Raw genomic sequence first — 16,203 nt, 5'->3', positions numbered from 1 at the left:
TAATTACGTGCCTTTTTGTTAACAGACCCCCGCCATTAGGTGCTGGGGAATTCAATGAATCACCCACACTCCTTTTTCTCAGGGAGATCAGGGCAGAAGAGGAAAGAGATACAAAAAATAAACGGTTTCAAAATATATTGGCCAGTCTGTGTGGAACCACTTGCGGGCGTGTGTAGGCACCATCACCCCCTGGCGGCCACCCTACTACCTGCCCTTGGGTGGCTCTAACCTCCAGGGCAGTGCCTTCCGCCCTCAGGGGTCCATCCCCAGCCTAGCTGTCAGCAGACACAAGACTCCTCCCTCCCCTTCTTCTGGAGTTCTCTATCTTTCAGTAAGCTCTTCAGTCTGGCCTTAACCCAGTCTTATCCCACCGGCTACTCTCACCGGATCTCCTCCCTCCCACAAAGCTTCCTCCCGTCGGATCTGCAAGATGACGTCATTCTCACTAGTTGGTATGCGCTCCCATCACTGGCCAATTGGCAATCGGCAAGCCGCTGCCGCAGGTGGGGCCGAGGTTCAGGTTCCTGAGTGCTCTCTTTTCCCTTTTCCAACGCTTTAAAAAGTGGCAACACCCTACTGGTAGAAAGAAATGCAGGCAAACTCGTGGTTCTAACAGCGGGATCCAAGAAAAACCGCCAACACTAAAGTTCACTGTTCCTTATTCTACCTTTGTCCCACCCTCTCCCGAAATTAATACCGCCCCTCCCACCTCCTCTCCCCATCAGTGGGAAAGGAAGCCCCGCCCGGTGTGCGTCTCACTCGAGATCCCAACCGCGCCTGCGTGTGCTCGTACACCGGGGTGAGGCTAGCGGGAGGCTGACGCCCTGCGCGCGAGCGCGGGGGGGGGGGCATCAGATGAGATGGGAGCCTTGGTTGAAGAGGTATCTTCCGGCCTTCTCTCTAAGTGGAAGTTTTGGAGGGGGAGGGCTTGCTCGACAGTGTCTTAAAATTTTTAAATGCATGTGTGCTCTTGGCTCAGCAATTCCATTTCTATGTATACGCCCAAGACGCATAGAGCAGTGCATCAGAATCACCTAGTGGGTTTTTAAAAATAGGTTAAGGATCACCCGCTATCAGTTTCTAATTTAATAGATTTGGAATGAGGCCTAAGAATTTGCTTTTCTAACAAGTTGAGAGTAATGATGCTAACCACGGACTTCAAGTACCTTTACCCTAAAGGGGAAAAAAAAAAAACTTTGCAGGGAAGTCTATGTGAACAAGTATTAGCCTTACTGATTTGTAATAATGAAAAAATTGAAAGCATCACTGGGGTGATTTTTGTACGTTAAAAACAGGCGCTATCCTCCAAGTCTGATTTTCTTTTCTGTGGAAAGGTTCATTTGTGCCGTATATTAGATTCCAGATAAAAGTGATATCATATGGTATTTGTCTTTCTTTTTCTGACTTCTCTTCACTCAGTATGAGAGTCTCTAGTTCTATCCATGACTTGTGGTTGCAAGGGGGGAAGTGGGATGGATTGGGACCTTGGAGTTAATAGATGCAGACTATTGCCTTTGGAATGGATTAGCAATGAGATCCTGCTGTGTAGCGCTAGGAACTACGCCTTGTCACTTATGATGGAGCATGATAATGGGAGAAAAAAGAATGTATACCTGTTTGTGTAACTGGGTCACCATGCTGTACAGTAGAAAAAAAATAATACATTGGAGAAATTTTTAAAAATGGACTCTATCTTTATAAACTGATATGAAAAGTCATTGGTGATGGTAGTGATAGTGAAGATTATAGTTAACATTTATGGAGTGCTTAGACTGTCCCAGGCACTATGCTAAGAAATTTTATAGTTGTTTAATTTTACAGCAATCCTCAGTGGTATGGATGGACCATGTCTAATTCACCCTATATATCCCATCCTGAAGAGGTTCCAAGGATCTTGTCAGTCAATGTCTGTGGCCTCATATAGTCAGACCTACCTCGGGCGTGGTGGAGGAGACAAAAATACAGGCAAAGGAAGGCTTTATGTGCTCAGAGCAATGGATCAGGCAGAGTTCCATGAAGAGGTAGAAACTGAAAAGTAGGTAAGAGTTTGCCAAAAGGGAGGAAAAGGCCATCGCAGACAAAATAAGTGTGTGGCAAAACATCCCATTCCTAGACTTCAGGACTTCAAAGACCAAACAACATTTCAAAACATTGCGAGGTGACAACAAATGCTGGTGAGGATGTGGAGCAATAGCAACTCATTCATTGATGGTAGGAATGCAAAATGATGCAGTCACTTTGGAAGACAGTTTGGTGGTTTCTTATCAAACTAAACATATCCTTCCCATGTGATCTACCAACCACATTCCTTGATATTTACCCAAAGGATTTGAAAACTCAGTGGAGACAAAGCTTCTTGGCTTGACCAAACTTGACTAAAGCTTCCCTGAAACTTCTCCCCAACAAGTCCCGTCCATCCATCCATGTACTTCCTTATAGAATCTAGTTTTAGCAAGAATCCTACTAGGTCAGTTTAGAGAGTATTCCACACCCTTGATGTCTGAACAATCTCCTCATCCCCATTATGCCCCAAGTGATATCTGATCACCTAGCCCATCTTCAGCAAGAATCCTCTTGGGTCACTTCAGCCAGAATCCTCCCAGACTTGATGTCTCCTCTTAGTAATTTTCCATCCACCAATGCTCCCCCTCAACTCGCTCCTTAGCAATAAATCCCCACTTTTTCTGGTTGTATTCAGAATTGAGCCCAGTTCAATAATTGAGTCTCTCTTTCACTATGGCAATAATTTATTGAATAAAATTTTTTATGACTGCACCCGCAACATATGGAAGTTCCTAAGCCAGGGACTGAACCCTCACTTCTGCAGCGACCTGAGCCCCTGCAGTCAGATATTTAACCCACTGCACCACAGCAGGAAATCCTGTTGAATAAAATTTATTTTAACCACTTTAACTTCTGTCTGACTTTGGTTCCAAAACTCAGATCTGGATCAGAACCATCATCAGACCCTCAACCCAGACATCCCATCTCTCACCAAGATCTTTTGCCTCCACTCTGCTTGCTTATTTGGGTTTCCAGTGGTGAGGTCTATTCCAACCAAAATCCAGTGTTCCAGATAAATGTCCATTGAAACATAGTGAGGATAGATTTTGATTCTTAAGATTCTGAGTATACTCTAGAAGTCAGTTTAGAGTCTCAAACAAGCAATGGCCAATTAGAGTACTAGGTTTTTCTATTTTTAAGAAGCTGGGTTAGAATCCCAGTCAAGCATCTGTTTCTAAGTTGCTAGGATTCTCTGACCTACATTCTGGATAATTTCTTTGGATCTATCTTCTAGTTCACTAATTTACTATTCAGCAAGTTTTAATTTGCTGTTTGATCTATCCATTGACTTTTGGTTTTCAGTTATTATATTTTTTTGTATAGAGTAATACCATTTGGTTCTTTTTCAAATCTATTTGGTCATGTGTTATTGTCTTCTATTCTCTGCACATAGTTTCAATCTCCTGTTTTACTTCTTTAACCTGTTATGGTTTTCAGCTCTCTCCACCTGCCATTCAAAACGCTGAAGGGGAAAAGAAAATCATTGACTTGGAGAAAAGACTTGTGGCTGCTTGATGGGAGGGGGAGGGAGTGGGAGGGATCAGGAGCTTGGGCTTATCAGACACAACTTAGAATAGATTTACAAGGAGATCCTGCTGAGTAGCATTGAGAACTTTGTCTAGATACTCATGTTGCAACAGAACAAAGGGTGGGGAAAAATGTGTAATTGTAATGTATACATGTAAGGATAACTTCATCCCCTTGCTGTACAGTGGGAAAATAAAAAAAAGAATGCAAATTCCTAAATAAAAAAAAAATGCTGAAGGGGAAGAAGGCCAAGGGGAAAGAAGGTGGCCCTGGCCCCTGCTGTCATGAAGAAGCAGGATGCCAAGAAGGTGGTAAATCCCCTGTTTGAGAAAAGACCCAAGAATTTTGGTATTGGACAGGACATCCAGCCCAAAAGGACCTCACCCATTTTTTTTCAAATGGCCCCAGTACACCCAGCTAGAGTGGCAAAGGGCCATTCTCTATAAACGGCTAAAGGTGCCTCCTGCAATTAATCAGTTTACCCAAGACTTGGACTGCCAAATAGCTACTCATCTGCTTCAGCTAGCCCACAAGTACGGACCAGAAACAAAGCAAGGGAAGAAGCAGAGGTTGCTGGCCCAAGCTGAGAAGAACTCTGCAGGCAAAGGGGATGTCCCCACCGAGAGGCCACCTGGCCTTTGAGCAGGGGTGAATATTGTTACCATCTTGGTAGAGAACAAAAAGCCTCAGTTGATGGTGATCTCACATGACATGAATCCCATTAAGCTGATGGTCTTCCTGCAGGCCCTGTGTCAGAAGATGGGGATCCCCTACTGAATCATCAAGGGCAAGGCCAGGCTGGGGTGACTGGTCCACCGGAAGACCTGCACCACCATGGCCTTCACACAAGTCAACTCAGAAGACAAGGGCGCTGTGGCTAAACTGGTGGAAGCCATCAGGACCAATTACAATGACAGATACAACGAGATCCAGCATCACTGGGGAGGCAAGGTCCTGGGTTCAAAATTAGTAAATTGCATTGCCAAGCTGGAAAAGGCAAAGGCTAAAGAACTGGCCACCAAACTGGGCTAAGTGTACATTATTGAGTTTTCTGTACAAAAAAGTTATTAATAAAATTCTTCAGCCAGTTATCAGGTGAAAAAAAAAATCACTCACCTGAACAGTACATTCGCTATAATTAGTGATCCTACATTGACACATTATAATCACCCAAAGTCCATAGTTTAATTCAGGTTAATATTTAGTGTTGTACAGTCTAACTGGACAAATACATAATAAGATATCTATCACTATAATATCATACTAAGTATTTTTACTTTCCTGAAAATTATCTTTAATCTGCCTGTTTATCCCACTCTCCACCCCAGCCCCTGGCATCCATTGATCTTTTTACTGTCTTCATGGTAAAAATGGAGATAAATAATGTCTTTTCCAGAATGTCATATAGTTAGAACCATACAATATGTAGCCTTTTCAGATTGGTTTCTTTCACATAGTAATATGCATTTAAGTTTCCTCCACCTTTTTATGACTGGATATCATTTCTTTTTTAATTATCGCTTTTTTATTAAAGTATAGTTAATTTACAATGCTCCTTCAATTTCTGCTGTACAGCAAAGTGACCCAGCACACATACACATACATTCTTTTTTTTTTTTTTCCATACTGTCTTCCATCATGTTCTAACCCAAGAGACTGGGCACAGTTGCCTGTGCTGTACAATAGGACCCCATTACTTATCCATTCTAAATGTAATAGTTTGCATCTACCAACCCCAAATGCTTTTTATCATTGAATAACTTTCCGTTGTCTGGATGTACCAGTTTATTTATCCATTAACTTACTAAAATACATCTTGGTTTCTTCCAAGTTTCAGTCATTGTGAATAAAGCTGCTGTAAACATCCATGTAAATTTTTTTTCAACTCCTTCTGGGTAGATACCAAGGGAGGTGATTTCCGAATCATATGGTAAAAATATGTTTACTTCTGTAAGAAACTGCGAATCTATCTTCCAACATAGCTATGTAATTTTACATTTCCACTGGCAGTGGATGAAAGCTCCTGTTTCACATTCTCACTAGGATTTGTTGTTATCAGTATTTCAGATTTTGGTCATCCTAATAGGTGTGAAGTGGTATATCACTGTTGTTTTAATTTGTATTTTTCTGATTACATAGAATGTAAAGTATCATTTCACATGCATAGTCATCATTTGTGTATCTTTGGTAAAGTATCTGTCAAGGTTTTTGGCCCACTTTTTAATGGGGTTGTATGTTTTCTTATAGGTGAGTTATGAGAATTATCAGTATACTTAGGACAATAGTCTTTTATCAGAAGTGTTTTTATAAATATTTTCTCTCAGCCTATGGCTTGCCTACTAATTCTCTTGATGTTTTCTTTAACAGACCAAAATATTTTATTTTAATAAACTCCAGCTCATTATTTCTTTCATAGATCATTCCTTTGGTGTTTTATCTAAAAGTCATCACCATATCCAAAGTCATCTAGGCTTTCTAATATGTTATCTTCTAAGACTTTTATCGTTTTACATTATACATTTAGGTTTATGATCCATATTGAGTTGATTTTTCTAAAGCAGGTAAGGTCTGTGTCTAGATTCATTTTTATGCATGTGGATGTCAAATTGTTCAAGCACCATTTATTGAAGAGACTCTCTGCTCCATTATATTGCATTTGCTCATTTGTCAAAGATCAGTTGACTAAATTTATGCAAGTCTATCTCTCGCCTCTTAATTCTGTTCCATTGATCTATTTGTGATTTCATTCCCTAATACCTCATGTTTACTGTAGCTTTTAATAGTTCTTGAAATGTGATGATATAAAACATGTAATTTTGTTCTTCTCCAGAAATATTTATTGGCCATTCTGGGTTTTTTGCTTTTCCATATAAATATTTTAATCAATTTAACAATATCCATAAAATAATTTACTGGGATTTTTTTCCCACTGTACAGCAAGGGGATGAAGTTATCCTTACATGTATACATTACATTTTTCCCCCACCCTTTGTTCTCTTGCAACATGAGTATCTAGACATAGTTCTCAAAGCGACCCAGCAGGATCTCCTTGTAAATCTATTCTTTTTTTTTTTTTTTTTTCCCACTGTACAGCAAGGGAGTCAGGTCATCCTTAGATGTATACATTGCAGTTACAGTTTTTTCCCCCACACTTTCTTCTGTTGCGACATGAGTATCTAGACATAGTTCTCAATGCTATTCAGCAGGATCTCCTTATAAATCTATTCTAAGTTGTGTCTGATAAGCCCAAGCTCCCGATCCCTCCCACTCCCTCCCCCTCCCATCAGGCAACCACAAGTCTCTTCTCCAAGTCCATGATTTTCTTTTCTGTGGAGATGTTCATTTGTGCTGGATATTAGATTCCAGTTATAAGTGATATCATATGGTATTTGTCTTTGTCTTTCGGGCTCATTTCACTCAGTATGAGATTCTCTAGTTCCATCCACGTTGCTGCAAATGGCATTATGTCATCCTTTTTTATGGCTGAGTAGTATTCCATTGTGTATATATACCAAATCTTCCGAATCCAATCATCTGTCGATGGACATTTGGGTTGTTTCCATGTCCTGGCTATTGTGAATAGGGCTGCAATGAACATGCGGGTGCATGTGTCTCTTTTAAGTAGAGCTTTGTCCGGATAGATGCCCAAGAGTGGGATTGCAGGGTCATATGGAAGTTCTATGTATAGATTTCTAAGGTATCTCCAAGCTGTTCTCCATAGTGGCTGTACCAGTTGACATTCCCACCAGCAGTGCAGGAGGGTACCCTTTTCTCCACACCCCCTCCAGCACTTGTTATTTGTGGATTTATTAATGATGGCCATTCTGACTGGTGTGAGGTGGTATCTCATGGTAGTTTTGATTTGCATTTCTCTTATAATCAGCGATGTTGAGCATTTTTTCATGTGTTTGTTGGCCATCTGTATATCTTCCTTGGAGAAATGTCTATTCAGGTCTTTTGCCCATTTTTCCATTGATTGATTGGTTTTTTTGCTGTTGAGTTGTATAAGTTGCTTGTATATTCTAGAGATTAAGCCCTTGTCAGTTGCATCATTTGAAACTATTTTCTCCCATTCTGTAAGTTGTCTTTTTGTTTTCTTTTGAGTTTCCTTTGCTGTGCAAAAGCTTGTCAGTTTGATGAGGTCCCATGGGTTCATTTTTGCTCTAATTTCTATTGCTTTGGGAGACTGACCTGAGAAAATATTCATGATGTTGATGTCAGAGAGTTTTTTGCCTATGTTTTCTTCTAGGAGTTTGATGGTGTCCTGTCATATATTTAAGTCTTTCAGCCATTTGGAGTTTCTTTTGGTGCATGGTGTGAGGGTGTGTTCTAGTTTCATTGCTTTGCATGCAGCTGTCCAGGTTTCCCAGCAATGCTTGCTGAATAGACTTTCTTTTTCCCATTTGATGTTCTTGCCTCCCTTGTCAAAGATTAATTGACCATAGGTGTCAGGGTTTATTTCCGGATTCTCTCTTCTGTTCCATTGGTCTGTCTGTCTGTTTTGATACCAGTACCACACTGTTTTGATGACTGTGGCTTTGTAGTATTTCTTGAAGTCTGGGAGAGTTATGCCTCCTGCTTGGTTTTTGTTTCTCAGGATTGCTTTGGCGATTCTGGGTCTTTTGTGGTTCCATATAAATGTTTGGATTGTTTGTTCTACTTCTGTGAACAATGTCATGGGTAATTTGATAGGGATTGCATTGAATCTGTAGATTGCTTTGGGTAGTATGGCCATTTTTACAATATTGATTTTTCCAATCCAGGAACATGGAATATCTTTCCATTTCTTTACATCTTCTTTGATTTCTTTGAGGAAGGTTTTATAGTTCTCGGCATATAGGTCCTTTACCTCTTTGGTCAGGTGTATTCCGAGGTATTTGATTTTGTGTGGTACAATTTTAAAAGGTATCATTTTTTTGTATTCCTTTTCTAATGTTTCATTGCTGGTATACAGAAATGCGACTGACTTCTGAATGTTAATCTTATATCCTGCCACTTTGCTGAATTTATTAATCAGTTCAAGGAGTTTTGGGGTTGAGTCCTTAGGGTTTTCTGTGTATAGTATCATATCATCTGCATACAGTGACAGTTTGATCTCTTCTCTTCCTATATGGATGCCTTTGATTTCTTTTGTTTGTCTAATTGCTGTGGCTAGGACTTCCAAAACTATGTTGAAGAGCAGTGGTGAGAGTGGGCATCCCTGTCTTGTTCCAGATTTGAGTGAGAAGGCTTTCAGTTTTTCCCCATTGAGTATTATATTTGCTGTGGGTTTATCATAAATGGCTTTGATGATATTCAGGAATGTTCCCTCTATACCCACTTTGGCGAGGGTCTTGATCATGAATGGATGTTTGACCTTGTCAAATGCTTTTTCTGCGTCTATTGAGATGATCATATGATTTTTGACTTTTTTTTTGTTAATGTGGTGTATGATGCTGATTGATTTGCGTATGTTGAACCATCCTTGTGAACCTGGGATGAACCCAACCTGGTCATGGTGTATAATTTTTTTGATATGTTGTTGGATTCGGTTGGCTAAGATTTTGTTGAGAATTTTTGCATCTATATTCATCAATGATATTGGGTGATAGTTTTCTTTTTTGGTGGTATCTCTGTCTGGTTTTGGAATGAGGGTGATGGTGGCCTCATAGAATGTCTTTGGGAGTATTCCTTCTTCTTCAACCTTTTGAAAGAGTTTAAGGAGGATGGGCACCAATTCCTCTTTATATGTTTGATAAAATTCACCTGTGAAGCCATCTGGTCCTGGACTTTTATTTGTAGGGAGTGATTTTATGACCTCTTCAATTTCATTTCTAGTGATCGGTCTGTTCAGTTGGTCTGTTTCTGCTTGATTCAGTTTTGGCAAGCTGTAAGATTCTAGAAAATTGTCCATTTCTTCCAGATTGTCAAACTGGTTGCCATATAGTTGTTCATAGTATTCTCTTATGGTTTTTTGTATTTCTGCTGTATCCATTGTGATTTCTCCTTTTTCATTTCTAATTTTGGTGATTTGGGTTCTTTCTCTCCTCTTTTTAGTGAGTCTGGCCAGGGGGTTGTCAATTTTGTTCACCTTTTCAAAGAACCAGCTCTTGGTTTTATTAATTTTCTCTATTGTTTTGTGAGTCTCTATTTTATTGATTTCTTCTTTGATCTTTATAATGTCCTTCCTTCTGCTGACTTTAGGACTTTTTTGTTCTTCTTTTTCTAATTCGTTTAGGTGGAGGGTTAAGTTGTCCATTTGGGATCTTTCTTCTTTTTTGAGAAAGGCCTGGATTGCTATAAATTTCCCTCTGAGCACTGCTTTCGCAGCATCCCATAGGTTTTGAGAGGTTGTGTCTTCATTATCATTTGTTTCAAGGTAGTTTTTAATTTCCTTCTTGATTTCCTCATTGACCCATTGGTTTTTTAGTAGCATGTTGTTTAGTCTCCATGGAGTAGGTTTTTTCTCTTTGCTTTTCCCATGGTTGATTTCTAATTTCATGGCATTGTGGTCAGAGAAGATACTTGAGGTAATTTATATGCTCCTATATTTATTGAGATTCGCTTTGTGTCCCAATATGTGGTCGATTCTTGAGAATGTTCCATGAGCATTTGAGAAGAATGTGTATTCTGCTTTTTTTGGATGTAGTGTCCTGAAGATATCAATTAAGTCTAACTTTTCTATTGTTTCCTTTAGGATCTCGGTTGCTTTATTGGTTTTCTGTCTAGAGGATCTGTCTATTGATGTGAGGGGGGTATTAAGGTCTCCTACTATGATTGTATTCTCATCAATATCTCCCTTTATGTCTGTTAGTATTTGTTGTATGTATCTGGGTGCTCCTGTATTTGGGGCATATATGTTGACAATAGTAACATCCTCTCCTTGGATGGATCCCTTAATCATTAAATAGTGTCCTTCTTTGTCTTTCTTTATGTCTTTTGTTTTAAAGTCTATTTTGTCTGATATGAGCGTTGTGACTCCTGCTTTTCTGTCATGTCTATTGGCGTGAAATATTTTTCCCCACCCTTTCACTTTCAATCTATATGTATCTTTTGTCCTAAGGTGAGTTTCTTGTAGGCAGCATATTGAAGGTTTTTGCCTTTTTATCCACTCAGCCACCCTGTGTCTTTTGATTGGGGCATTCAGTCCATTGACATTAAAGGTGATAATTGATAGATGATTATTTATTGCCATTGGAACCTCGTGTTCCAGTTGATTCTATGGTTCTCCATTTTTTTTTTTTTTTTTTTTTGGTTGGATGGTCTCCTGTTATTATCTGCTTGAGTGTTTTTTTTTTCATTTTTTGCAAATGCAATATTTGGTTTTGGCTTGTGATTGCCCTGTTTTTTAAGTATGCTAACCCCTTCCCATAAATGTGTGTTTTAGCCTGATGGTCCTCCTGACATCCCTTGCCCACATTTTATGGTTTTGATGACTATTTTTTTCTTTTTTCTTTTTAATTTTATTTTGTTTGAAGCATGTTCATGATTAAATCTGCTGCTGGCTTATTTGAGTGACTTCTCTCTGATTGCAGTTTCCTCAGTCCTAGTTCTTCCTCTTCTTCTTCTTCTTTTTTTTTTCTTTTCTTTTTGCTTCCCTTTCCTTCCTTTCTTTTTGGTTTAGAGAAGCCCTTTCAATATTTCCTTGAACCTGGGTTTTGTGTTGCTGTATTCTTTAAGTTTTTGTTTGTTGGGAAAAATTTTAATTTCCCCTTCTATTTTAAATGATATTCTTGCTGGATAGAGTATTCTAGGTTGCATATTTTTTCCTTTGAGCACTTTAAATATCTCTTGCCATTCCCTCCTGGCCTGTAGTGTTTCTGTAGAGAAATCAGCTGATATTCTTATGGGGGTTCCCTTGTAGGTAACATTCTGTTTTTCTCTTGCTGCCTTGAGGATCCTCTCTTTATCACTAACTTTTGCCATTGTTATTATGATGTGTCTTGGTGTGGGTCTGTTTGGGTTCAGTTTGTTTGGGGCCCTCTGTGCTTCTTGTGTCTTGAATCCAGTATCCTTTAGATTTGGGAAGTTTCCAGTGATAATTTCTTCAAATATATTTTCCATTCCCTCATCTTTTTCTACTCCTTCTGGAATTCCTATTATGCGTAGATTGGCCCGCTTTATATTATCCCATAGGTCTCTTATATTGCTTTCCAGTTTTTTGATTCGGTTTTCTGTCTGTTGACCAGATTGAGTGATTTCCATTATTCTATCTTCCATATCACTGATTCGTTCTTCTGCATTATTCATTCTGGTTTTTACTGCCCCTAGTTCAGTTTGCATCTCTGCAAATGAATGTTCTAGTTTTTCTTGGCTCCTCCTTATATTTTCTAGTTCCTTTCTGAGGGTATCTGCATTACTGTTCCTATCTTCTCTTAATTCCTTCAGTATTTTCACTATTTCTCTTTTGAACTCCAGGTCTGTCTGACTGCAGAGATCTGTTTCATTGTTGACTGTTTTAGGTGAGTTCTCCTGTTGGGTTGACTGGGGGTGGTTTCTCAGCTTCTTCATCTTGCTTGTTGTTTTCTTTCTCCTGAGGGAGTTGTGCTCTCCGTGATCGGGCAGTGTTTGCCTTGTCACTGCCGTGGAATATTTCCTGAGGGCTGGCGTTGTTGGTCAATCTTTGTTGAGGCAGTGCGGCTTTTCTGGAGTGTTGATGGGGCTAACAGTGTTTCTTTGAAGCAAAGGAGGACTTCCTGAGGGCAGACAGGACTGGGAGGTCCACCCCACGATGGTAGCAGATTTCACTTGGTCATGCAGAACTTGCTCTGGTGTTTTTAGGCTGTGGGGTTCTTGCAGGGGGTTGGCGGTGTTGGGCAGCTGCTCTTTAGGGGTGCATCACCCCCTGGCGGCTGGAGCAGCTATCTGGAGCACTGAGAACCTGAGAGGCTCTTCCCTAGGGCAGCCCAACTCAGAAAGACAGCCTGAGAATGTAGGCGGATCTTTTCACAGTCTGGCTGAGCTTGTTGCAGCTTTTCTGGGCTGCAGGGGGTCCTGCCTGGAGCTGGCAGTCCTATGCAGCTGGTCCACTAGAGCATCCCCTGGGGGCTTGGGCGGGTAGCAGGGCCGTTGGAAACCGAAGAGGCTCCTCCCCGGGGCAACCCGACTCAGAAAAACCGTCCGAGAATTAGGCCGATCTATGATCTATTCACAGCCTGGCTAAGCTTTTTCTAGCTTTTCTAGGCTGCAGGCCTTTTCTCGGGGGCTGGTGCTTTTTGGTGCTGCTCTGCGGAAGTGTAGCCCCTCCAAAGGGCAAGCAGGCCTGTGCAGGGACAGCCCCTGTGGTGGTAGGCTTCAGGCAATTGTTGAGGCCAGCCCTCCTGGATGGCAGGCAGCCCCAGGTCCGTGAGAGCGTAGGGTGTGGCGGGGGTGGGGGGAGGGGATGCACTGGGAAGCACAGTTTTCAGCTAGCTAGCGGGCCTGTAAGCTTGCTGTGGCGTGGGGGGTATTCTATGGGGACCCACCCCTTCTTCTCTCCCCTCCCCAGCACGGGCGCAGACCAGGCTCTTCTCCCAGGTTCCCTCTGATGTGGCTTTCCCCTTCCCCACCCCTGGAGTATTGCTCCCTTCCTCTGCGACAGCTTTGTTTTCTAGTCTCCCAGGCAGTCTCTGCCCCATCAACTGGTTTCTAGACCTCCCAAGCAGTTTCCGCTCTGCCCCGCCCCCCTAGCCCGGGGACTAATCTCTGGAGCCGAGGTCTCGGTGCCCAGCCCCCACCCAGGCGGCGCCCCCGGCCCCTTCTCGGGAACTAACCTTCTGCGGCGAGGTCTCGGTGCCCAGCCCCCACCCGGCATCCCCCGGCCCCCTCTCGGGGACTAACCTTCGGCGGCGAGGTCTCGGTGCCCAGCCCCCCCCCCCCAGGCGTCCCCCGGCCCTTTCTCAGGGATTAACCTTCGGAGGCGAGGTCTCGGTGCCCAGCCCCACTCCCAGGCGTCCCCCGGCCCTTTCTCAGGAATTAACCTTCGGAGGCGAGGTCTCAGCGCCCAGCCCCCACCCAGGCGTCCCCCGGCCCTTTCCCGGGGACTAACCGTCGGAGGCGAGGACTCGTGCCCAGCCCCCACCCAGGCGTCTCAACTTTTGGTGACTGTGCCCGTAGTTCAGATGGTCCGTTGGGTTCTTGATCGGCCCCTCCGCACTCCAACTCACTGCCACACTCCTCTCTGCATCTGGAGATTCCTCCGGTTCGTTTGATCTTTCGCCCGGTAGGTGACTTTCCAGGGTGCGGGATCCCTTTCTCCTCCGCAGTTCCCTTTCGGGAGCCCCCGTCCCACTCGGATTCACCTTCTCTCACTCTCCTCTTTTCTCCTGTTCTGCCCAATAATGTCACGAATTTCTTGCCGTTATTGGAGTTTAGGTTCCCCTGCCAGCGATTGGTTGCTGTTCTGTGCGAGTCATTTATTCTGTAGATGTGCTTTTTTTGTTGTGTTTGTGGGAGAGGGCGAGTGTGTCTTCCTACTCCTCCGCCATCTTGTCCTCTGTAAATCTATTCTAAGTTGTGTCTGATAACCCCAAGCTCCCAATCCCTCCCACTCCCTCCCCCTCCCATCAGGCAGCCACAAGTCTTTTCTCCAAGTCCATGATTTTCTTTTCTGTGGAGATGTTCATTTGTGCTGGATATTAGATTCCAGTTATAAGTGATATCATACGGTATTTGTCTTTGTCTTTCTGACTCATTTCACTCAGGATGAGAGTCTCTAGTTCCATCCATGTTGCTGAAAGTGGCATTATGTCATTCTTTTTTATGGCTGAGCAGTATTCCATTGTGTATATACACCACTTCTTCCGAATCCAATCATCTGTCGATGGACATTTGGGTTGTTTCCATGTCCTGGCTATTGTGAATAGTGCTGCAATGAACATGCGGGTGCATGTGCCTCTTTTAAGGAGAGTTTTGTCCGGATAGATGCCCAAGAGTGGGATTGCGGGGTCATGTGGAAGTTCTATGTATAGATTTCTAAGGTATCTCCAAACTGTTCTCCATAGTGGCTGTACCAGTTTACATTCCCACCAGCAGTGCAGGAGGGCTGCCTTTTCTCCACACCCCCTCCAGCACTTGTTATTTGTGGATTTATGAATGATGGCCATTCTGACTGGTGTGAGGTGGTATCTCAAGGTGGTTTTGATTTGCATTTCTCTTATGATCAGCGATGTTGAGCATTTTCTCATGTGTTTGTTGGCCATCTGTATATCTTCTTTGGAGAAATGTCTATTCAGGTCTTTTGCCCATTTTTCCATTGATTGATTGGCTTTTTTGCTGTTGGGTTGTATAAGTTGCTTGTATATTCTAGAGATTAAGCCCTTGTCAGTTGCATCATTTGAAACTATTTTCTCCCATTCTGTAAGTTGTCTTTTTGTTTTCTTTTGAGTTTCCTTTGCTGTGCAAAGGCTTTTCAGTTTGATGAGGTCCCATGGGTTTATTTTTGCTCTCATTTCTATTGCTTTGGGAGACTGACCTGAGAAAATATTCATGAGGTTGATGTCAGAGAGTGTTTTGCCTATGTTTTCTTCTAGGAGTTTGATGGTGTCCTGTCGTATATTTAAGTCTTTCAGCCATTTGGAGTTTATTTTGGTGCATGGTGTGAGGGTGTGTTCTAGTTTCATTGCTTTGCATGCAGCTGTCCAGGTTTCCCAGCAATGCTTGCTGAATAGACTTTCTTTTTCCCATTTGATGTTCTTGCCTCCCTTGTCAAAGATTAATTGACCATAGGTGTCAGGGTTTATTTCTGGGTTCTCTATTCTGTTCCATTGGTCTGTCTGTCTGTTTTGATACCAGTACCACACTGTTTTGATGACTGTGGCTTTGTAGTATTTCTTGAAGTCTGGTACTGGGATTTTGATTGGGATTTCATTGAATCTATAGATCAATTTGGGAAGAACTGGCATCTTGACAATATTAAATCTTCTGATCCATGGACTATCACATTATTTATTTAGATCTCTTTATTTTATTCATCAGCATTTTATAATTTCCTCTCATCTAGATCTTAATAATATTTTGTTATATTTATACCTAAATATTTAATTTTAGTGGTACTAATGTAAATGATATTGTTTTTTATTTCAAGTTCAGCTTGTTTGTTGCTGGTATGTAAGAAAAAGATTGACTTTTGGATAGTAAGACCTTATCCTGCAGATTGACTGTAATCACTTTTTAGTTCCAAGAGTTTTTTTCAATTCTTTCAGATTATCTACAAAGACAGTCTTGTTATCTGAAAATACAGTTTTATTTCTTCCTTCCCAATCTGTGTATATTTGGTTTCCTTTTCTTGTCTTATTGAATGAACAAGGACTTTCAGAAATAGAATAGTCAGATAGGAAATTTTTGCCCTGTACCTAATCCCAGTGAGAAAGATTCAAGTTTCTCACCATTAAATAAGATGTCAGCTATAGACTTTTCATAGTTAGTCTTTATCAAGTTGAAAAAGTTCCCCTCTGTTCCTAGTTTACTGAGAGTTTTTATCAAGAATGAGTATTGGATTTTGTCAAATGTGTTTTTGGCATCTATTGATATGATTACATGATTTCCTTTTTTTGTTGTTGTTGATGTGATTGATTTCACTTATCGATTTTTAAATGTTGAACCAGCCTTGTATACCTGGAATAATCTACACTTGGTTGTATGTATAATTCTTTT

The 16,203-nt window shown here is 41.5% G+C and overlaps 1 pseudogene; it reads left to right on the top strand.

Annotated features, from left to right (window-relative positions):
- The first annotated feature begins 430 nt into the window (after positions 1-430).
- LOC100521650 (large ribosomal subunit protein eL8 pseudogene) lies at positions 431-4,623 on the top strand (annotated as a pseudogene).
- Positions 4,624-16,203: the final 11,580 nt, after the last annotated feature.

Source organism: Sus scrofa, chromosome X, assembly GCF_054392235.1.
Source record: "Sus scrofa isolate SSC_HxYL_T2T_F1_AM1 chromosome X, Sscrofa_HxYL_maternal_Yorkshire_Landrace_v2.0, whole genome shotgun sequence".
Taxonomy (NCBI): Eukaryota; Metazoa; Chordata; class Mammalia; order Artiodactyla; family Suidae; genus Sus; species Sus scrofa.
This window is presented reverse-complemented; position numbering and strand designations above follow the sequence as displayed.